The 15,003-nt window shown below is 41.1% G+C and overlaps 1 long non-coding RNA gene across 1 annotated transcript; it reads right to left on the minus strand.

The window, feature by feature from the left end:
• Window positions 1–1,664: 1,664 nt before the first annotated feature.
• Window positions 1,665–13,286, minus strand: LOC129144992 (uncharacterized). The gene is made up of 3 exons (XR_008549940.1): window positions 13,257–13,286; window positions 12,632–12,722; window positions 1,665–1,781 (listed from the first exon to the last, which is right to left on the minus strand). It is a non-coding gene; the product is annotated as an uncharacterized LOC129144992 (long non-coding RNA).
• Between the last annotated feature and the right edge of the window lie 1,717 nt (window positions 13,287–15,003).

The raw sequence follows: 15,003 nt of genomic DNA on the forward strand, positions 1-15,003 counted from the left end.
TTGAGTTTTATGAAGGCAAATGTCATCACCTTTTACTGAACCATGCACACACACAAAACTAACAGAGGTTCAGGGAAAATATACAATTTTTTCATACTATAATTTTGATGCTGTTGTTTACAGAATGTATTAACAAATTTACCAGATTTGATCACAGGTTAAAAAAATATGTCATTCATGAAAACATTAAAATATTATGGAGTTGCATACTATTCTTAATGCATCTTTCAAAATAAAATTCTGCAGCCTTGTATGTTAAATAACTCATGGATGATTATACACCTCTCTGAAGGGGATGTGCCATTTCCCCGCCCCCACTTACACGCAGCCATCTTGGATTGCAAGTCTCAGTATGCCATGAACTAGGCTTACTGAGCAAGAGAGCTCCTGGGAACTAGGGGTTGAGCTGAGTGGACCATATAACACAGCAGGCTGGCTTAGGGAACTTGCTTCTCTGCTTTTGACTTGCATCCAGGGGCTTGGGGAGACTTGAAGGAGACATGTAGAGGACAGACATGTAGGAGTCCAGGAAGTGAGAGATAAATGGGGAGGCAGACAATTGCAGCCATTATTTTGATGTGGTGTCACCTTCTGTCCAGCTCTTAAGGCCCACCTAAATCCCTTCTGTACTCCCCTACCAAAAGGTACCTTAAACTTGGCAAGCTTTTGTGCCCCAGTGGCCCCTGCTTTGGGCTAACCCTGTTTGGGCATTTGCCCATGAGGGGATGGGTAATTTTGGTGGTTTTATTGGAAAACTTATCTCCTTTCTTCTCTATCTATGCATTCTAATTCTACTGTATATCTACCACAATAAGAGTCTGCTTCCTTTGCCTTTGTAAAACAGATGGCAGACTCCTCTTAGACCATGCACCTCTTAATATTTTGAGGTCCCTGGGTACACCTTGGTCATGTGCTAGCAATTAATCTGTTCAAGCTTTCCAGCTAGCACACCAAGGGGTTTTAATAAATTAACAAGTAAATGAAATAATGAGCCTTGACTTCCTTAAATTGTAAGAATCTAAATGTAACAGTTTCATTCTATCAAACCAGAATGTTCTTTCATTTTATGAGTAATGCATCCCTAGTCATTTATCCAAATCTGGATTTGGTATATAAATTCCCACAAAGAAAGATTTGTGTACTGATATAAAAATGCAAATACTTGAAATAAAAATATGGAAATTGGCCATCAGATAACTAAATCACTTGACCCTGCTGACTTTTTTTTTTTGGCAGCTCTCTGGCAAATTCACATTTGGAACCAGAACAGAACATAATAGAAGGAAAAGGAAAAGAACCTCGGGGGAAAATGTATTACTAACGACAGCACTAAAATGGTGTGATGGGTGTCCTAACAAGACTTGTGGAGGGAATACTAATGACTGAAGATGCAGAGTATGGGAGACTTGCTTAAGTGGGCTCCTGAGGAACTGAGGCATGTGCTCGACAACATGAAAAAGCACTAAAGTATAAATGCAACAACCAATGGCAACACATTAATAGGCTGGTCATCCCCAGATCACTAAACTCTATGGAAAATGGCATGGAAACTCCTTAAAAATCCCAAAATAGAAATGCCCTCTGCAGAGGTGTGCCCTCTGCGATCTCTCTCCCAGGTATTTATCTGAAGAATATGTAAACATTGATTAAAAAAAGATACAGGCAGTCGGAGGGTCACAGCAGCCTTATTCACGATAGTCAATACTGGAACCAACCTAGATGTCCGCTGGTGGGTGGCAGGATAAAGAAGTCGTGGTGCAGACGTTCTGGGACACTACTCACTGTAAAAAGAAGATAAAATTTTGGATGGAACTTGACGTGACTATCTCAACAAAATAAATAAGAAAACAAAAAACATTTAAGGATACTTTTTTTCATATGTGGACTGTAAATAACCAAAGCAAGCAAACTTTAAAAACCACTCTAGGGCCTCCCTGGTGGTGCAGGCGGTTGAGCGCTGCGCTGTGAAGCTGTCCACAGCCTCTGCAGCATGGGTTCGATCCTGGCCGGCTGGTGAGAATCCCACATGGTGCGGCAGACCTCTCCTGTCTCGCCCACTGCTCCCCTCAGCAGTGTATTTCGTCAGTCTGCCTGTTCTGTTCCCCGCTCTGTCTCTGGTGAATCCTCTCACCCTCCCGCGCATCTGGCCTGTACCCCGGTCCTTGTATAAATAAATAAATCTTTAAAAAAAAAATTTAAAAACCACTCTGAAAAACTGAGTGAAGCCCAGAGGAGGAAAAGGAGGTTGGGGAGAGAGTCAGGGCCTATCTGGTCATGGAAATGTCCCTAGAAGTTTGGAGGTGGGTGAGGTGAAAAACATACACAGAGAGAGGTGAAGGTGTACCCTGAAATTTATATAGCATATAAATCAATGGTAATTCAATATTATTTTAAAAAGAAACCTAGCATATATTAAGCCAATTATTTTGAATGTCAAATTTTTGTAATGCAAACATTTTCCACTGATTAGAAGAGAATGTTATTAAAATAAATGTAATTACACATTCATTTTGATGAGTTCTTTCATCTGTTCTTCTCGTGCACATGTCTTTATAATAATTCTCCTAATGGGAAACCGCAGGGAGCCCCATGGCAACAGGACCTCTGCTTTTTCAAGAAGAGATGCACAGATTCCATCATTTTGTGATTCAATTTATCCATGAAGCAGGGGAGTGGAAGTACAGAAAGAAATATTTAGGTAGGAAGGAAGAAATGAGGGGGACAGGAGGGAGGGAGGGTGGAGGATGGAAAGAGAATGCAGGGGAAGATAAGGAAAACCATTATCTCGTGAATCATCGGTATTTTCTAGGTGGAAGCATCCATGGACTTAACAAGTGGGTAGGCAGGTCTGATGAGTCTCCTATTCTCCTGCTGCCTCCCACTTCATTCGCTGTCCCTTAGTCTCTGTGCAAACACTAGGAGACACTCCCCTCATCCTGGTGACCCACCCCCAGGTACCACCCACACCAGCCGCACATCATTAAGCATCTCCAAGATCCTTTCACTTCTCTCTCCCAGCTCCCAGATACCCTTCCTGCCTTCTGGTCTCTGCTCCCTGCCCATTGAGCTTCCTGTCCTCTACATGCCATCATCCTCCAAAGTCCCATCACAGTTCTCTGCAGCTGGACATGCCAGCCCCTCTTGCCATGGCTCAACACTTACTGGGGATTCTGGATTTAAAGTAAATAACAAACACAACTAGTTAACACTTGCTTTTTTTAGAACAGCATGGAGAATGTTGATTTTTGTAAGAGACTAGTCACTATTACTTAGGCTTAGAGATCCCGTTTCTCCAACTCTGTGATTTTATCCTTTGCACTGGTAGCCATTCAGAGTACTCTTTGGTAGGCACAGAAGGAGAGATCTGCATAGAAAGGGTCTTAGAGTTCAACTAGTCTAAGTGCCTTTCAGAACTTTCCAGTTCTCCATGTACAGCATCACTGCCAGGTGATTGTGCAGTTTTGTTTGATCAGTTCCAGTTGGAGAATGCATGCTTTCTTGGAGCAGCCAATTTTGCTGGTAGACGTTTCTGCTCTCAGACAGTCCCTCCTTATGTACAGGAATGTCTTGTACCAAAACTCCCACTGAATTGATCATAGTTTTTTGTGACCATTGAGGGGTAAAACTTGTGGAAATAAGACATGGCCCCAACAAAAGAGCACCAAAGTGTTGCCCAGCATTGTACACAGCCCTCGTGAAGGATGTAGGGCTCTAGATGTGTTTATAATGGTGGTGAGAATAGTTCAGGAGGCCACAAAGGCAGGACTCAGAGGAGAGAGGGTGGTGAGGACCGTGTGGTCAGGGTCAGGGAGGGTATTGGCAGAGGCGGTACCAAAATGATCGGATTCATAGTAGATGAAATAAATTCTGTTGATAGATAGATTGGGCCAGTGTTAGGAAATCTGGTATCCAAACATGGTTCCTTTTAGAATACCTGATTTCCACTTTTAATGGATCGTGATCTAGTTGTGGAAATGCCCCCAAAGGTGGCTAATTGCTAAAGTCTTGCAGTTTGAGGCAGCAACACAAATCAACAAGCCATTGTGATTGTTTCCTGTTCTGAGTCTGCCCCTAAAGAGCTGTTGATTTTGAATTGCAAGTGGCTGATTACTAAGTGGTTCACAGGGACCAAGACTGCTCTGAGTTCCTGGGTGAGATATGGATAACAAATTATGGATTTGTCCAAGTTAGAAAATCCCAGTCTTCATACTGATGAGAAGAATCATCGAAAGAATCTCTTTAATGAGAATGCTTGGGCAATGCTTCACAACAGTAACATTTAACACTTTTAACTCACACTCACATAGCATTCTTTGCTTGAATAAAGAAAGTTGTGACATTCTTAAAATCACAGTAAATCTCTGGTTTATAGTTGCTTGTTTATTTTGATTTTTACTTCATTGTAATTAGTCTTTTTCCTGGTCCCTTATTTAGGTTTTCTAAATTCCTGCTTCGAGTGAGACCATCCAGTATTTTTCTTTTTTCTTTCTGGCTTATTTCGCTGAGCATGATCCCTTTCAGCTCCATCCATGTTGCTGCAAATTGCATGAGTTTAGAGACACACTACACTACGGGGCAGGGGTGGGGGGGTGGGAGGAGGGATTAGGGACAAAATAAGGGTGGTGGGAATTGTATGGGGGAATATAACCAAGATGAAAATGCATACATTGTGCAAAGATGAAAAATGATGTAAATATATATATATATATATATATATATATAAAGAAAGCTTAAAAAATCACAGTAAATCTGTCACAAATTTAAGATACAGTAACTGTGTCTTAGAATCACAGATCTGATACCTGAGTTCAGATATCCAAACCTCCAATTTATTCATACTCTAGAAACAAGAATGAAAAAATGCTGAGCTAGACCCCTAATATCTATGTGCTTAGTATGCTCCAGTAATAGTCACGAAGGGGTGATGGAGTCAGTGACAAAGCCAGCAGCAGGTGGGTCCACAAATGAAACCATGCAGCTGCTCCTCTGAACCCCACGCTTGGTTATTGGGTTCTGAGCATCATCCCCTTACCTCATCCACACAAAAACTTGTACATGGATGGTCATGACAACAAGAACCAATTATTTATATAATATAGAAAGATGGAGTGGTGCTGCATGTAGTTGAAGGGACATGGAGGGCTGATTTTGGACCACAATTGAGGACAATGGGCAGTTCTCCCAAGATTACGGTTTTGTTTCTGATGGAGAGGTGTTCATCCGTCCAGCAGTTCTCCTTGAAAAACAGGACTCAAATAACCAAAGGTGGGAAAAATGCAGATGTTCACCTGTTGTTATCTTTTTTTTTTTTTTAAGATTTTATTTATTTATACAAGAGCTGGGGTACAGGCCAGAGGTGCGGGAGGGTGAGAGGATTCACCAAAGACAGAGCAGGGAGCAGAACAGGCAGATGACCGAAATACACAGCTGAGGGGAGCAGCGGGCACAACAGGAAAGGCCTGCAGCAACATGTGGGACTCTCGCCGGCCGGCTGGGATCAAACTGGTGCTGCAAAGGCTGCGGACAGCTTCACACAGCATGGCACAAAATGTAAAAGCTGCACGTCTATACATTCAAAGGATTTCATTGATTAAAAAAGTGTTATCTTTTTTAATAATCTATTGTGTCTACCCTCCTCAGAGGAAGTATGCATTTGAAAACACTTAAAAAATAGAAGTGATTTGCAGAAAAAAAAATGATATAGAACACGAATCTCCCACCAAAATGCCAATGAACTATTTCTTAAGTTATTAATAAACCCACCCCAGGTGTGGTTTGTAGTTGTTAAAGTTTCAGTTAAAATTTCAGTTTCTGATTCTCTCCTTCTTAAAGGAGACAAAGTCAAATCAGACACAAAGATTTCAGGGTTACACTGATACGAATTTAATTTCAAAAACTCAATCTTTTGACTATAATAGAAAAGCAAGTTTGCTGTGGAAAACATGGCACATAATGCTAATGAGTCCTATGGCCCCAGCCACGACTGCCAAGAAGCGGGACTGAGTGGGAAATGCATCTATTACTCCAGGGCTCAGGCCTGAGCTTCTGGCAGGAGTCAAGAGCCCTGGACACTTTCCACTATGTTTTTCCCAATATTTTAGTTGGATTTCGCAGGGAGAACTATTGAACACATGAACACGTCTCCATCAGAGCCAGAATAGCTGCTGTGGAGAATTGTCCATTGTCCTCAGCTCTGGCCAGAACAATGAAGGAGACCACAGAAGCAGCCCACCCTCCGTGGCCCACCAAGTCCCGTGGTCAGAGGCAGAGGGAATATATATCATTTCAGGGCCCTTTTCACTGGGAGTGCTTTGAAAACCACATTTTACTCTGAAGTCACCAAACCTATGGGATTACACTAAAAACAACCTTTATTTCTCCCTGACGGAGTGGATGGCAGGAAAGGTGTATTCTACTGCCAATCTCCCCCACACATGTCTACTTGTCTTCATTATAACAATATAAATCAATGCCTCAAAAATAAGAGTGGGCATACACATATGATTTCTTGCTTTGTGGATACAGACCCATTTCTTTTTTTCATAATAAAAAGCCTGGCAGATCAGCACCACTGCTGTGAGGAAGCCTATTGAGTATTGTTGTCCCGGGTGTGACAGTAACTAGTCCTCCGACCTTAAGTAATCTCTCACCTTCTCCAGATCTCAGTCTCTTTCACCACAGAAAAAACACATGAACTCGTTGCTCTGACATTCATGGTTCTATGTTTTAACCCTGCATTTTACACTTGCTGCTTCAAGCTTCGCCTGAAGGGCGTGCTTTGGAGTTGCCTCCAGCCTGTGTTTTTGCTCAGCAGTTCAGAGAGTGTCACAGCCGGAGGGAGTCACGGGAAGTAGCAGATCAAAATGTAAAAGCTGCACGTCTATACGTTCAAAGGATTTTCTCTTTCATTGATTTCTTAGCTCAGAGCCTTACTTGTTCTCCAAAATGAAGGCCTCTGGGTTGGTCTTACACGGAGGGAAAAAGAATGGATCCTGCTCTTTAGGTATGGGGTGGATTCCCTCTACAAAGATGGGTGAAATTTAGTGGAGCAACTTGAAGAATTGCTGAGAGTGGACTTTTGTGAGTGAAGAAGCCCTAGAGACCCAGATCTGACATCCCAGTTAGTCTCGAATCACTCCCAACCCTCCATTTCCATCTCTGAATTTTCAAACAGGTTTGATTCTGCAATTCCATTGACTGACTGCCCCTCAGGATCTCCCTGAGGGCTAAATTCAACATTTCTAAACTGAAGTTATGTTCCTTCTCCACATCAAATTTGTTTTCCCATCCTCAACTTCAGCCTTTGCTACATATCTCAGGTCTTCCTTTGAATGACCACCCAGTACCTGGTCTACTGCCCAGTTTTCTAACCAGTCCTGCCTTGTTTTATCAGGTTCGGGATCTCTAGAATGCTAATGTCCCAGAAGTGGGAAGAGTTCACTCAGGAATCAAGCCAAATGTGTAGAACCACAATATGAATTTATTGGAGTGAACCTGCACCCCAATAGTATAAGCATATAATTAAATTGGCAGCAAAAAGGGGAGATGGTACTGAACCTCTTGGCAAAGTTTGGAGACTGGCGATGCAGAATGCATGGGACCTTGTCCCAAGAGCTCCTGCAGGCCATTTCTCAGCAACAGAATCCCTGGTGGCTCTCAGTAAACTCAGGAGAAGATTCCAGAACCACAGGCATAGAGTGCACACTCTCAAATTGCCTCAACTTCTGTGCCTATATTGATGCCACTTCTTTGAGACATGGCATCAGCACCACCTGTTAGTTTTTACTCAGTAGGGGCTCTCCACTGTTGGGTTCTTATCTGCGCTTGCTCTCCTACATCTGATTATCGTGTCTTCATAAACAAGCATTGCTCTTAATTGATAAATCAAGCCCCTCCATCTCATCCCACCTTTCTACCCATCAGTGCCATCACAATATCAACATACGGCACATCCGAGTTTCTTTTCTCCTCCCACCCAGCTGCCATTATCATGATTTTGACCATGCTGCTCACCTCAGCAGTTCCTTTCAAACTACCAAAATCGAGACTCTTCTCTGTGATCCTCCAGTCTCCCTCACCCCCAACCATCAGCCTCCCAATCTAGCTTCAGTCCTCACCTCCTAACAGCCCACCTTCCTTTCAAACACCTCAGGCTAAAGGATTTCTCACTGGCATTTCCCTCCCTTCTGCTCTGTAAGAACAAGTTGCCCAAAGGGTTAATTTTGTTAGTCTTCCTTCTCCCAGCCAGAAACAACCTCATGGGATCTTTCCACGCCCCTGTTATGGGGTGAGCCATCATCCCTTGGGGTAGCATTATCGCTGCACACACTTACTCTCAGTTCAAGATGAAGGCTGATTTTTATCTCTGATTCCCTTCTCTGCCTCACAACTTCCCTACAGAAAGTCACTGCTGTAAAGAGAGTCCACCCCACAACCTGAATCTAAGTAGGAGAATGTTTTGCAATCATCCCGGGCCCGTAGGTTCACCCTCGCTTCCAGCAATTTGAAAGAGAATTTTGGAGCCCTCAGCATCATCTTCACAGGTTTTAATGTCAAGCAGGGAAACAAGCCAGCAGGGAGACAGCAACTTGGCCCCCTGCGAATCTCTTTAGCTCTTTTTTCTGGGCTCTCTCCAATGTCGTCTCATGGCCTCCTCCTCTCGTAGGCACAATCGGAGCCGCTCTGTGGTCTCTGAGTAAAGCTGCTCTTATAGCCCTGGAGTCTAGGCTCAGCTGTGCACACTTGCACATGCACACACACACCTGTGTTCAGGTGTCCATAGTCAGGCCCATGTGCCCCATACCCACGCACCCTCCGCTTTTGCAAGATCAAGGCCGCAGGTGATTGCCACAGAGGCCAATGGCGTAAAAGCCTGACCAACTTCATTTACTCTACAGAGAACATTTCATAATATTACAGAAATAGAATCACAAAATGTAAACCAAAACAGCACTTGCACAATTTGGGTAGGACTTGGACAATTTCTTAAATTGTTGGCAAATATCTAGCCACTGAATTTATGTTCTGATTGATGTAAAGGTGGCCTGTCTGGTAAATGTAGCACTGGTTTAGAGAAACTTAGTACAATGTAGTACATGAAATATTATTATATTGCCTGTTCTGTTCCTTAGATCAAGAATAATCTTAAAAGTATGTTTTAATCTAATGCTTCCAACACCATTAGATTTGTGTAGGCATTGTGTAGGAGCTCTTTGAAAAGAAAGGAAAGGTAAATAACAGTGAATCTGTAAATTACTGCTTTGTTAGAAAAAAATCTATAAGAATATTTTCCATATTAATCATCTATTTTAGAGATGAATCAGATAATGATTGCCTAAGAGTTCAATTACAAAAAGTACAGAAAGGGAAAATATGTATTTAAAATATCATTTTCTTCTTCCCACATTCTCTCTTACCATACTTTAAAAATATTTCTCATGTGATGAGACTATGTAAAAATAAAATTAAATCGCATGTTTGGTTTAGGAATACCATGCAATAATGGTGAAATTCTTTATTTACATCATTATATTTACTATCCCAAAACCAATATATTCTTCCTAGTTTTAATATGCTGAGAGAGATCATTCTATAAATATTCATTGAGAACCCAATAAGTGATCTACCGTATTCTTTTTTTTTTATTTTATATATTTTTTACATCATTTTTCACTTTTGCACAATGTATGCATTTTCACCTTGGTTATAGGCCCCATACAATTCCCACCCCCGCCCCTTGTTTTGATACTACTCCCTCCCCCCGCCCCCGTAGTATGTCTCTGGTTTATACTTGCTTGTTGATTTTGATTTTTACTTTATTATAATTAGTCTTTTCCCTGGTCTCTTATCTTATTTAAGTTTTCTAGATTCCTGCTATGAGTGAGACCATCCGGTAGTTTTCTTATTCTTTCTGGCTTATTTCACTGATAATGATCCCTTCCAGCGCCATCCATGTTGCTGCAAATTGCAAGAGTTTATCTTTTTTGATTGCTGAGTAATATTCCATGGTGTATATGCACCACATCTTCTTGATCCAGTCATCTATTTTTGGGCATTTGGGTTGTTTCCACAGCTTATCTATTGTAAATAGCGCTGTTATAATCATAGGGGTGCAGATGCCCTTTTGAATTAATGTTTCTGTGTCCTTTGTCTATGCTGTTCTTAATGCCAGGGTATGGTGGAGACTAGCAGGGAAAATCACAACTCACATATTTTTTTAATTATAAATTTTATTTTTATATTCCCCATACAATTGCGACCCCCTTATTTTGACCCCAATCCTTCCCCTCCCCGCCCCCCACCTCCTATTGAGGGTCTCTGGTTCATAATTGTTTGTTGATTTTGACTTTTACTTTCTTATAGTTATTCTTTTTCCTGGTCCTTTATTTAAGTTTTCTAGATTCCTGCTATGAGTGAGACCATCCGGTATTTCTCTTTTTCTTTCTGGCTTATTTCGCTGAGCATGATCCCTTCCAGCCCATCCATGTTGCTGCAAACTGTATGTGTTTATCTTTTTTGAATGCTGAGTAATATTCCATGGTGTGTATGTACCACATCTTCTTGATCCAGTCATCTATTTTTGGGCATTTGGGCTGTTTCCAAAGCTTAGCTATTGTAAATAGTGCTGCTATAAACATAGGGGTGCAGGTGCTCTTTGGAATTGATGTTTCTGTGTCCTTTGGGTAAATACCTAGGAGTGGAATTGCTGGATTATATGGAAGCTCTATGTTTAGTAGGTCAAGAAATCTCCACACAGCTCTCCATAGTGGTTGGACCAGTTTGCACTCCCACCAGCAGTGCAGGAGAGTTCCTTTTTCTCCACAACCTCGCCAACATTTGTTGTTGCTAGTTTTTTTTAATATGTGCCATTCTCACTGGTGTGAGATGGTATCTCATGGTAGTTTTGGAAAATCACAACTCTTATGAATGTCACATTTTATTCAAGGGAGATAGAAAATATAAAAGGTCACATTTTATTTAAGGGAGATAGAAAATAAGCAAGCAAATAATAGAGAACAATTTCACCCTCGCAAACACTATGAGATGATTAAGAAAGATGATGGGAGACAGAGTGACTGGCTGACAGCTAATAGAATTCAGAATTCAAGGAGAAAGCAGAGTCAGCCAAACAACAATCTGGAAAGAGATCATTCCAGGCTAACAGAACAGCAAATGCAGTCCCTCAGGTAGGAATAAGCATGGCATATTCAAGGACCAGAAATGAGGTCCATTTAGCCAGCACAGAATGACAGATAGAATGGTAAGAGGCAGAGTTTGAGGACTAGCAACCCCACTGTCTGAGAGATAGATGCAAACATTTGTCAACTCGATCTGTGAGAAAATAGTAATTGTCTGTGGAATGCAATTAAGAAGAAAGGTCAACGATTCACTTGGAGGCAGGAGGCAGTAAGGACAGACCAATGGGTTTTGGGGGAGAGGGTTATTTTGTTTGTTTTGATTTTGGCAAATGGAGGGTTTTTCCCCTTATGGAGTGAATCTTCAGTTCGTGTGAGTTATATTTTTCCAAAGATGATAAACCAATAGCCCATGAACCCATTAAAACTAATCTTTCATTATTAAATAAGACTATTAGTCCTTTTAGGTAAAAGATTTTAAACCAAAAATATTTATAATGACACAATATTAAGTATACTTTTATAGTAATGGCAATGTAAAAATTCATTAGTATTTTCCACATCCACCTAATGAGACAACAGCTAGTCATGGTTTTGCCTTCCAAAGAACATTGTTAAGAATATTCACACTGCTTACAAGTTTCCTGATTAAATGGTTCATTAAGGTTGGTTCCAATTACATTTTATAGTCAAAATTGAGTAAAAAATATAGGACTTGAAATATTCTTTCCCCATACTTAATAAAAATACAGACACTGGGACCCTAACCCAGGAAACTCAGATTCATTAAATCCAGGATGAGGCCCAGCAATTGCATTTGTATTTTTAACAAGCTCTCTGGATAGTTTTAATGAAGCTGATTTTCCTCCAGACCACTCTTTGAGAAACATTTGCTTTGCTTCATAAACTTGAAGTTTCAGGGGCCTTAGAGATCATTTTGTAAAGTTTCAATGGCTTGTTTTACAAATGATTAGATTGGAACTAAAAGGCGCAGTGCTTGCCAAGGTCAGCTGCTTATTAGTAGGTGAGGTCTTCCAGCTCCAAGGCCAGGGGCCCCATGTGTGGCCTTCTTTCTACACAGGACCTGGGATGCAATAGTGCAAAAGTGAACAGGAACCATGTGGATTTTGCTTTTTATATTGATTTTAGGATTTCCTACTGACACCCAACTAAAACTCAGTAGGGATGCTAGAATTGGTATTTTCAGACTTAAACTCCAAATGTCAAGGCCACTAAATAAATGGCAAAAATACTGTTTTTAAGGAAAATAGTCAATAATCATGGGGGACTACTTAAATGCTGTCTGGGTTTGGATTCCCCCAGTCACACCAGGATGGGTAGTTTATCTGGGTTTATTCAGCAAGTACTAGGAGGTGAGACTGAGGATGGAGACAGTCAACCCACGACGCATCCATGAGCAGGTGACTGCTCTGGGAAATGGGTAGACCCTACCTCAGAGTTGCCCCAACAGAAGTGGGGCAATCTGAGATGCTTACCAACCAGCTCCTCTTCCATCATGGACTGAAGTTTGTTCCCAGGGCATTCCTTTTCCTGCCTGACCCACAAGGTCAGGTACAGTCTTGCCATCTAAGAAATCAGGGATAGCAGGTGTTTGCATAAAGACATCATTGGCATGTCTGAGGACAGTAGATACTTAGGGGATCTAGATTCTATTACACTTACTTTTAATGAAATAGACTACGGCTATTAAAAGTGATTGGTAGAAGAAAGTTATAATATAAAAGATAATCATAAAATATACAAGGAAAAAAGACAAACTATAAAAAGATATTTGTGAAAAATAAAGAAGTATATTATTGGCATATATGTACTTAGAGAAAAAACTGGAATAATAAACACCAATATGTGGGTTGTACCTGTCTCTGGGAGGCAGGGCTGCAGTTGATTTGAATTGCCCTTTGGAGCATATTTATATTCTAAGATTTCTAGGCTAAACATGCATTATAGGTGCAACAGGAGAAACATTTTTTAAAATAAAAGAAATGGAGGAATGCTTTCATTGTGGAGCTTGTTTAAGTACAAAGGATATAGGTCTCTTTAGTGCTAGAATCCAAACGGGGAAGGAAAAGGAGGAATGGAGGAGGGCCAATGAGCACTTACCTTGACAGCTGTTCTAGACAAACATGATCAGGTCGTCAGCATCACCCGTTCAGCAGTCTGCAGGAAAAAGTAGGGTTTGTTCAGAGTTGTTAGAATTAACAGAGCAAATGAAAACACATTTTCCTGCCCTCCTGCCCACTTCTGAAATAAGTACAAGTAAAAGTGAGAGATAAATAACATTTTTCGTAAGGTTAAAATATGAATTAAGGCAAAGATTGCCAGGGGAAAGATTTGGTGCCATGCCCCTGACCTGATGGGAAAGAGTGAGAACTTGAAGTAGCCAATTACATCCAGAGGGCAACTGACACGGGAAAGGTTGAGCCAATTAGACTTAAAGAGAGATCAGGACTAAAAAAGATTAGGACTGTCCCCTGAAGCCACCTAAAGTTACAACTCTGTCCTGTCTCTCAGTTTCTAGTTTATATTTTCAGTTGAGTTTTACATGCCTACTGCTGTCTGAATAATTCCTTTGCTGAATAATCTAAATTACTCTGAAGCCTATTCATTGAGTTCTTAAATATAATCTATGGTTATTTCTAGATTTTTTTTTCAATTTGCTTGTCATTTCTGTAATCTTTTCTCCTTGTTCATATTGTCAATCCTCTCTTTTATTTCTTTAAATATATGGATCATACTTATATTCTAGTTTTAAATATATATGAGAATCTTTTTGTGTCTTCTGCTGTCTAATTTGTTTCTGAATCTCATGATGTCATAATCCTTGGGTATCCTGTTTTGTTTTGTTTTTTAATTTATTGCATTTTCTGAAGAGGTTGTATTAGCTTATGCTCTTTGTAACTTTATCCATGGAAATTATTTGAGGACACTATTCTACTACAGAGGATTTGTGTTTGCTTCTGCTAAATACCTACAACCAGACCAAACTGGAACCACTTTAATGTATACCTTGCGGACAGGTAGACTAACCAAGCAATGTGCTCACGGGGAGGCCAATGTGTGCTTATAAATTCTCAGGGAAGACTGTTGTAACCCCATTGTAAGGGGCAGGACTGGACACAGGGCAGGTTCTCTGATCCCATGCAGACCGGGTAAAGGAGGAGTCAGAGTCCTCAGTGGTTTTTTGCAGGTGTTTTATTGGGGTTCACCAGGCATATGGCAGGCAGGGGTGCTGGCCATAGGCTAGCAGGCCTGCTAGCCTCCCAGCCCCCAGCAAGTCTTCACTCTATCTGGGCTCTCTGACGTTCTCTGCTTCTGCTTCGGGCTTCTTCTCTTTTGGCTTCTCTCTCGGCTTCTGCTGCTGCTAGCGTCCCCGTGACGCCGCCCTTAAAAACAGTCTTAGCCCAGGTGAATCCCATCTACTTATGCCCACACCCTACTCCAGGTGCCTGCCATCAGGCATGCATTCAGGACCTCAAGAATACATCATCTATCCTGATGGCAGGAGGGCAGAAAAGCCTGACATTTTTCCTTACCCTACACCCATGCAGCAGTTATGTTTGAGACAGGCAATCTTTCCCATCTTAATTTGGAAAGGGGTTTGCATACACATTGATTTCTAGTTTACTTGTTTATTAGCTTTGCTTTCCAACACCCCAGCTCTATGTGTGAGGTCACTTATGTTAAAGAAAAAGCAAATACCAACAAAAGAAGTGCTGAGTTTATTTTACCTGAAAATTTTGCAAACTATGGCCAGTGAAAAGGTTCACTGAGTGATTCTATGAGAGATGAAAGTTTAAAATTTGTATGTTCTAGAAAGCTCACTGCAGTCATGTTAATTATGGATGAA

The sequence above is a fragment of the Talpa occidentalis genome, unplaced genomic scaffold (assembly GCF_014898055.3).
Source record: "Talpa occidentalis isolate TD23 unplaced genomic scaffold, MPIMG_talOcc4v2.1 talOcc4.8, whole genome shotgun sequence".
In the NCBI taxonomy this organism is placed as follows: Eukaryota; Metazoa; Chordata; class Mammalia; order Eulipotyphla; family Talpidae; genus Talpa; species Talpa occidentalis.